The sequence below is a fragment of the Nicotiana sylvestris genome, chromosome 3 (genome assembly GCF_000393655.2).
Source record: "Nicotiana sylvestris chromosome 3, ASM39365v2, whole genome shotgun sequence".
In the NCBI taxonomy this organism is placed as follows: Eukaryota; Viridiplantae; Streptophyta; class Magnoliopsida; order Solanales; family Solanaceae; genus Nicotiana; species Nicotiana sylvestris.
The window spans coordinates 118,583,807-118,592,747 of NC_091059.1; positions in this window are offsets into that span (position 1 = coordinate 118,583,807).

Sequence of the window (8,941 nt, forward strand, 5' to 3'; positions counted from 1 at the left end):
CGATACTTATCGAGACCACTTTTGCTTCACACCCCAAAGGTATATGAAAAGCTTTACTTATATTTGGCAGTGTCCGAGATAACGGTAAGTGGAGTACTAGTTCGAGAAGAGCAAGGTATGGAATTCCTTATTTATTATGTGAATCGAACTCTAGGAGATGCTGAAACTAGATACCCTCACTTAGAAAAATTAGTACTTGCATTAATAAGCGCATCTAGAAAGTTAAAGCCATATTTTCAATGTCATCACATATGTGTATTAACCACTTATCCTCTCCGAAATGTATTGCATAAGCCCGAATTGTCGGGTCGATTGGCCAAGTGGGCAGTCGAACTTGGCGGGTATGATATCAAATATCAACCCCGAACGACTATCAAATCCCAAATCTTGGTTGACTTCGTGGTCAATTTTACGCTGACCCTCGTACCCGAAGTAGAAAAAGAAGTTTTTCTAGGATCGGGGGTATGGACCCTTTTCACGGACGGTGCCTCGAATGTGAAAGTGTTCGGGCTTGGCATTGTTTTGAAGCCACCCACAGGAAGCACTATCAAGAAATCTATCAAAACTTCTAGATTAACTAACAATGAGGCCGAGTATGAGGCCATGATTGCAGGTCTTAAGCTAGCTAAAAGCTTGGGGGCAGAAGTCATCGAAGCCAAATGCGATTCCCTATTGGTGGTGAACCAAGTAAACAAGAGCTTTGAGGTTCGAGAGGATAGAATGCAGAGGTACTTAGACAAATTGCAGGTAACATTGCACCACTTCAAGGAATGAACCTTGGATCATGTGCCTCGAGAGCAAAATAGTGAGGCCGATGCGCTCGCAAATCTGGGATCGTCGGTTGAAGAGGATGATATCATCCCGGGGACTGTCGTCCAATTATCAAGATCTGTGGTTGAAGAGGGTCATGCCGAGATAAATTCAACAAGTTTGACTTGGGACTGGAGGAATAAATATATCGACTATTTGAAAAATGGAAAACTCCCATCGGACCACAAAGAATCGAGGGCCCTACGAACCAAGGCTGCTAGGTTTGCATTAGATGAAGATGGAACATTGTACAGGAGAACGTTTGATGGGCCATTGGCGGTATGTCTAGGGCCGGGGGACACTGATTATGTTCTTCGAGAAATCCATGAAGGCACTTGTGGGAATCACTCTGGCACCGAGTCTTTGATGCTCAAAATTATCAAAGCAGGGTATTACTAGGATAACATATAAGAAGACACCAAGGAGTTCGTTAAAAAGTGTGATAAATGCCAAAGGTTTGCACCGATGATTCATCAGTCCGGAAAGCAACTACACTCAGTCATGTCCCCGTGGCCTTTCATGAAATGGGGAATAGACATAGTCGGCCCTCTACCAACGGCCCCAAGTAAAGGCAAATTTATTTTGTTTATGACTGATTATTTTTCTAAATGGGTGGAAGCACAAGCCTTCGAAAAAGTCAGAGAAAAGGAAGTTATTGACTTCATCTGGGACCGCATCATATGTTGGTTCGGGATGCCTGTCGAGATTGTAAGTGACAACGGAAAACAATTTTTCGGAAGCAAGGTAACGGAATTTCTCGAAGCACATAAAATAAAGAGGATCAGCAAACAAAACTATTATTCAAAACCTAAAGAAAAGGTTAGACGATGAAAGGAAAAATGGAGAGAATTTCTACCCGAGGTCCTTTGGGCATATCGAACAACATCGAAGTCCAGTACCAGGGCTACTCCCCTATCTTTAGTATATGGCTCTGAGGCCCTTATCTCTGTCGAGGTCGGAGAACCCAGTGCCAGGTTTCGACATGCATCGGAGGAGTCAAATCACGAGGCTATGAATACTAGCCTCGAGCTGTTAGATGAAAAACGAGAGGCAGCACTTGTTCGAATGGCCACGCAGAAGAAAAGAATCGAGAGATACTACAATAGAAGGACCAACCTTCGACACTTCGGAATCGGGGACTTAGTTCTACGAAAAGTCACCCTCAATACTCGAGACCCAAATGAAGGAAAACTGGGATCGAATTGGGAAGGACTGTACCGAGTCCTCGGAGTTATCGGTAAAGGATCTTACAAACTTAGCACAATAAAAGGTGAACAACTGCTAAACAATTGGAATGTATGATTACTCAAATGATACTATTGCTAAGGTACAACTTTCTCTTTTTGTCCGTTTGAATTTGAAACTAACCCATTGCAGGTGTTCGATCGAAGCTATCGAAGGCACCTTTTTTGCACGAAGGCCTTAGGTTTTAAAGCATGCGTTGCACTCTTTTTCCCTTATATTGGATTTTGTCCCAAATGGGTTTTACCGGCAAGGTTTTTAACGAGGCAACAACTATGTGCTACCTAAGGAGAACTCAACAGTATCCAAGGCTTATTTTCAATCAACCTCGAATACTAGGGGGCAACACCCTCGGAGGTTATATTTTCGAAGAAAATACTTCACGCCAAAGAGGGCCTCGATAGGAGAATTTTATAATGGGCCAAATGGTCAGATGAACCGTATCCATATAGAATAGTCGAACCCCGATGGCAAAACATGTACGCATGTATCAATTATTCAAAGAAGCATCCTTTTGTATATCAAAACACTTTGTGTCTCAAAAAGTCTACTATTATACGAGCTCTACACTTATAATTCTATGAGAAACGACCCAAGGGCCAGAATTCAAATACACCCCAAATACTCGGGGGCTGTCATCGATAGTCAACACATCCGAGTCATCAAAAACTCGAAATCATAAAACCTCAAAGAGGAATCCCCTCAATATAAAGGCCAAGGCTATCATACTCGGGGACTAACATTTCAAACAAGTTCGAAAAGTTATCGGGAAACAAGTCCAAGAGACATACACGAAGGCTACGATCATATTAAAGACTACGGTCATATAAAGGTTACGGCCGAAATAATGCGGCGTGGATACGTCCAACTTCCACCATAAAATACAGGCCTTCAAACAATTTGAAAAAAGCAGTTAAATCAGGCTACCCTCAACAAAAGCAAATGATAAAGGGCTTAGATAAAATCAGCTCTCGAACAATTTAAAGGCTTCTATAACATCAGCCTTTGAAAAAACCTCAAGAGGTATTCGATTATGTTTACACAAACAAATTACAAATAAGGTTCCGATCTGTTGAATCTTCAAAAAACCCAACGGGTACAAAAAAACACAAATAGATTTTCACTAAGCCTTTTAGCCGAAAAGAGGGAAAAATTATAGCCGTCTTGGAGGCTGAATTGGCGCAATTTAAAGAGCCTAAGGGCCGACCTAAAAGAGTCTAAGGGCCGATATAAAAGAGCCTAAGGGCCAAAATATATAGGGTTCGAGACCTTACTCTCACTCTACTCGGATTCAAGAGTCCCGACATCCAGAGATCGCATCAAATCAATTTAAGCTTAGCTCGAGGATTAACAAAACCCTTAAGAGGTATTATATTGATCAATAAAAAACCTAAGGGCTTATTATGTTCTAAGTCCAAACCAATATTCGGGCTAATCATTAGAGTCATACAATCAAATTTTTCACAAGTGAAGACGAAACGGAATTCAACACAAATCGAAGATGAAACAAAGAGGTTCTTTATATTAATAAGAGATATTTACAAAATATATTTACAACGCCCACGAGGGGCCCTTGCACAAAAACATAAAAATAAAATAAAGGAACCTAAATCTACTTCGAGGCCACATCATCGGGAGCTGCATTTTTGGCAGCCACGTCCTCGGGGACTTCATCTTAATCTCCTCTCCTCTCAGAGCCACTAGCTGAATCCTCGTCATCAGAGAGCAAAGCAGCAGCCTCTTCCTCCAAAGTATTTGTTTTTTCAGTATCGTCTGAGAGGTCGAAGCCACAAGCGTGCACCTCCGCGAGGGTTTCTCTCCGGGACTGCCGCCTGGCGTGGTCAAGAGCAAACGATAACTTAATTTTGGCCGTAGCGGAGATCTCTTTTCCCCAAGTGTTAGCGGCTTCAGCGTCAGCTCGGTACGAATACACACATGCCTCGGCATTGGATTTGGCCTTCGCAAGCTCAGAGGCTGATTTAGATTCGAGCTCCTCAATTTTGCGGTTCCGGGCCAAGCTTTCCTCCTTTGTATTTTGGAACTGGCGTTCGATTGAAGTCAACTGTTCCCGAAGTGCATCTTTCTTGGAGGTGAGATAGTCCATATGTTGCTTCCACCCTAGGGTTTCGGCCTCTTTCGTCTTGAGCTCCTCCTAAAGCTGCTCCACCAGCTCTCCTTTCTACTGGAACTGCGAAATTGAAGTATTAGTCGCCAAAACAAGCAAGTGCATAACATACCCTCAAAGGCTATTTTACCTTTTCAATGAGCTCGGTCTGTTCTTGACGAGCCTTCGTCAATTCAACTCGGATATCGCTGATCTTCCCCTCTTTTTTGACAAATGATGACGTCCAAATCTACCACTAAAAAGTAAATGGACACGGTCGCATGCAATATAATTTACCCAACTATGAGTCGGGGTCGAATCCCACATAGAACAATATATAGAGGATTAGGAATGTAAGAGAATTATCACTTGTTATGCAATGCCAAACATTTAGAATTGATTTGAGAAAATATTTATAGCTAAATGCAAAAATGTAAACTAATCTAGAAAACAAGTAAAATGATCAATGGCTACAACTATGGATGCATCGGGAATTACACTCAAGTAACTATCCAATGTATTTCATAATTTTACAAATATGAGCAAGTTTATGTTACTTAGCCTCGGGTAATAATTTTATATTAGCTTCTTCCGAAGACCAACAAGACTTCCTAATTGATTTATCCCTAAAACAATTAAGAGATTAAGTTCACCCGATTATGGCTACAAGTAGTTCAATCCTATCCTTAGGTAGAATCTATAAAATGAGGGTTAAAACCTCAAGTTCTTGTTAATTAATCTTTCACAACCCCAGATAATCTTTCCCAAATTAATTCGGAGTTAATGGGCGAGTCCTAGGGTTAGCTAATCCCTTTGGAAATATTAAAGAACAAGAATAATTAAAGAAACAATAACTCACTTCATAAAAAGATAAAACTCATTCAATACATAAGCACAACAAGATATTTAATTCACACTTTAAACATGAATATTTCCATAAACAAGATTGGATAAAATACTACATACTTAGATAGACAATATAAAGCAAGGAAATGAAGAAATGAACATAAATGGGTAAGAAATTCTCAACCAAAAGTTTCAAATCTTCAAGACCCAAGTGTGTGTGTGCAAACCTTAGCTTCCAAAACTTGTTCTCTCTAGAGTTTGAGACTGAAAAAAAGTCAAAAGATCTCCCAAAGATGAGCTAGATCGTGTATTAAATGGTTTGGGGTGAAAAACGTAAAATGCCAAAATTGCCCAGATTTTCTACCCAGATATGTGAATCGTGATCGCGAAAAGAAGGTTGCGATCGCGAAGGGTAAAGATGTAAAGCTCTGTGATCGCGGACAAGATTCACACGTTCGCGTAGAGCAACTGGGAATAGTTGACGATCCTCTTCTTCGCGTTCGCAGAAATAGCTCTGCGTTCGCGATGTGTTGTTTGCCAGCCTTCTGCGATCACATGCCTATGTTCGCGATCGCGAAGAGCATTAACTGGCAGCAGTCATTTTTCTTCAATTTTGCACATTTTGACTTGGTTTCTTCCGTATTTCCTCCAAATCATATGATACCTGAAATATACCAATAAACCTCAGAAAATGCCTTAATTTCTCATTAAAACCATATAAAAGCCTGAGTATTAAGAAGAGATAAGTTTGTAAAATACCAACTTATCAAACCCCCAAACATAAACTATTGCTTGTCTTCAAACAATTCAAAAGCTAAGAACATCCTTCAATAAAATAATAAATTAAGCTTAATGGCATACCAAGCATCATTTTAAGTCAAAAGGTACAAATTAAATACAATCTAATGACTTTGGTTGGTACCAACAATTAATTCAAATCATATGAATCACCAACTTCTCACAAATTTTATTTCAATTCAAGTGCTCAAGCACCACATTAATCAAAGTGGCAACCAAGTCATGACACTAAAGCTTCAAAATTTGCCTCATTATCACAAATAATTTTCTTTTTGTTCATTCCTCCCATTTGAAGATTGGATTAAGTTCATAACTCAAAATTTTCATGTGCCCTCACACTTTAAGGGAGAATCCCAACTTATAAATTGCAATTTAAACACACATTGGATATTAAATGGAAAGAATTAACTCTCACTCTCTCAAAGATGTTCAAATGCACAAAAGTAGTATCATAGGCTTGCCCTTCATGTATTTATCCACTAATGTAGACACACTTGGTTCAAAATAAAGTAGGACTTAAATGATTGTAACGTAGGCTTTTGGTTAAGGTAGGACACAATTTGGATAAGAGTGACTCAAAACCTCCCTAAGCATTACACTTTGCAACAATTAAAGCACACTTCCTTCAAAAATATTTTCCAATCTTTCTTCACTTTTTATTCTACATCTAATCTTCCCTTTATTCACAACTTCTTATTTTTTTCTTCCTTCCTCTTTTTTTTATTATTTTATTTTTTTTACTTCTTTTTTTCAAAATCAAGGAAGGTTCCACTTTTTTTTATTTATCTTTCACCTTTTAAGCAACTTCCACATCACAACTTTTCCAACCTTCACCCCCAAACTTAGGCTTTTAACCTATGTTTACATTTTAAAAGTACTTGGGGAGGTAGGATACCAAAAGCTAGATTAATAAATAACCAAGAGTTAAAGCTTGTAACATGGTTGGCAAAGAAAAAGTTTAAAGGCTCAAAAGGGGTTGACTAGGGAAAATATGCAAGGGTAGGAAATTTAAGGCACAATGACGGTCCAAGGAAGGCCTAATATCTTTTTTCAAACCAAGTTAGTCTAAGATTTCGCCTTGAAGAACATTTCGGGCAAGTTCTAGACTACAAATGATGCAAAAGAATACAACAAATCTCACCACACATGGAACATGCAAACTCAAGTAACATATAAATCCAAAATCCAATTAAAATCAATGAACTCAAAGAAAATCAAATATAGCCTAAAAGACTATTTAATGAATCAAAGAGCCAAAAATGGAACCTAAAGTCACAACAAGAATTATTACTTCAATCATTTTTTTATTTTAAAGATCAAAACTTCATATGCCAAAGTTTAAATTATGTTGGTACCAAAGAAGTCATACGTTGGTTTATGGACAAAAGATTCATACCCAATAACCAATTTATTCACTACTAGCTACTAAACTAAAATAAAAAAATTATTTACCTAAAGAAAAAAATTAAACAAGACCAATCTCTTAAGAAAGTTGTCACGCCGTCCATCATTGGGGAAAGTCACCCAGTTCTACACAAATTATTTCCTTGGAAAAGAACTGCGGCATAAAGAAAAACCAAGGATTTTAATTAATACTACTATAAGTAAATAAAGTAGAAAAAGAAGAAAATAATAAAAATATATATATAAACTAATGCTATCATGCTAGAATTAAACTTCAAATTATAACTAATAAACTACAAAGTCAACCAATCTACACAAGTTATCAAAAAATGATCATGCTCCCCATACATCCATCATATATGAGTCACCCCTAACCTAAAGTGTTGCATTGTCCCCAATGCAACTAATCAAAACAAGCTAAAATGAAAGAGGTGCTCCCTGAATGGCATCACTCCGAGCTGGAGGTACTGGGAACTGAGAGCTCCAAGTCATCCTCGTCACCGTCCTCTGATCCACAAAACTTCCTCAAGGTGTTCATCATCTTTGTCAAGAACTTGCTTTTATTCTTTTCATGTTCCCTCTGCTTCAGCTGCCTCTGCTCAATCTTACCCAATTTGGCTTTGATGGCTTGCTGCTCCTTAACAAGATCTGACAAAGTTGGAACCTTTCCTTTGCCAGTTGGACCTGCAGATGTGCCCTCTCTAGACGGTCCAGAAGGAAGACCGGCTACAAGCTGGCAGACCTGTGTCTCCACGCCATAAACTTGGCAAGAGATATACCTGAGTGTAAGAGGTCCCTGATCAAGTAATACAATGGCAGTACAAGGCTCTGTGGTATCTGCGGCAAAATCGGGTATCTCGATGGTGATGTTAGGACACTGGCCAAATGAGGGAGATGCTACATCAATCTTCCTTTTCTTCTGTGCATTCCCTGCTCCCTTTATCAGCAGTGGATGGATGAGCTTCTCTGGGTTCTTCTCCTTCTCTGTAGGCCTCTTCTCCTCCCCGGCCTCATATCATAAGTGAGTGATCAGGAAAGGAAGAATAACCTCTTAGTCCTCTCTGCAACAACCTCAGCTATCTCGTCAACAATGAGATGTCCCGCATTCACTGGTATGCCCTCTATGATTACGTAAATCACCCTTGCCTTCTCAAGTGTCACCTCGGTCTCATTACGTGAAGGCATGACTCGAGCACAAATAATAGAGAGCCAAGTTTTGGCCTCAGCAGTGAATTTAGAAGACTCGATCCTTGAGTGATTTCTTATCTAGTTCGGTATCTTTCCACCATGCAAATGATCTACAAACCACTGTGTGCCCAAGTCTTTAGATCTATCCCTGTACATCTGGTTGTCAGCATTGGGAAGATTGCAATGTGCATTTATCAGCTCTGGATCAAAGCGGACTTGTTTGCCTCTGACAGTAACAACCAAATCATTTTTGAAGTCGGTCTCTACAGCATTTGCATAAAATTCTCTTATCACTTAATGATTGACTATTCTTGGCTCGTCGGCAAAGCAAATCCATCCACTCGATATTAATCTTCCATGGAACTCGGGCCATCGACCTTCAAGGTCGGTCAAGATAATGCCTCTTTCTTTAATCATACTTCTACACAATTGTTTGTCATAACGGCGGGAATAGCTTAATGATGAGAATATGTCCCGATAAAAGTACTCCTCTTCGGCAACTTGTTCGACATATTCTTGAACAATTTCATTTGTTGTCGAATCCATTTT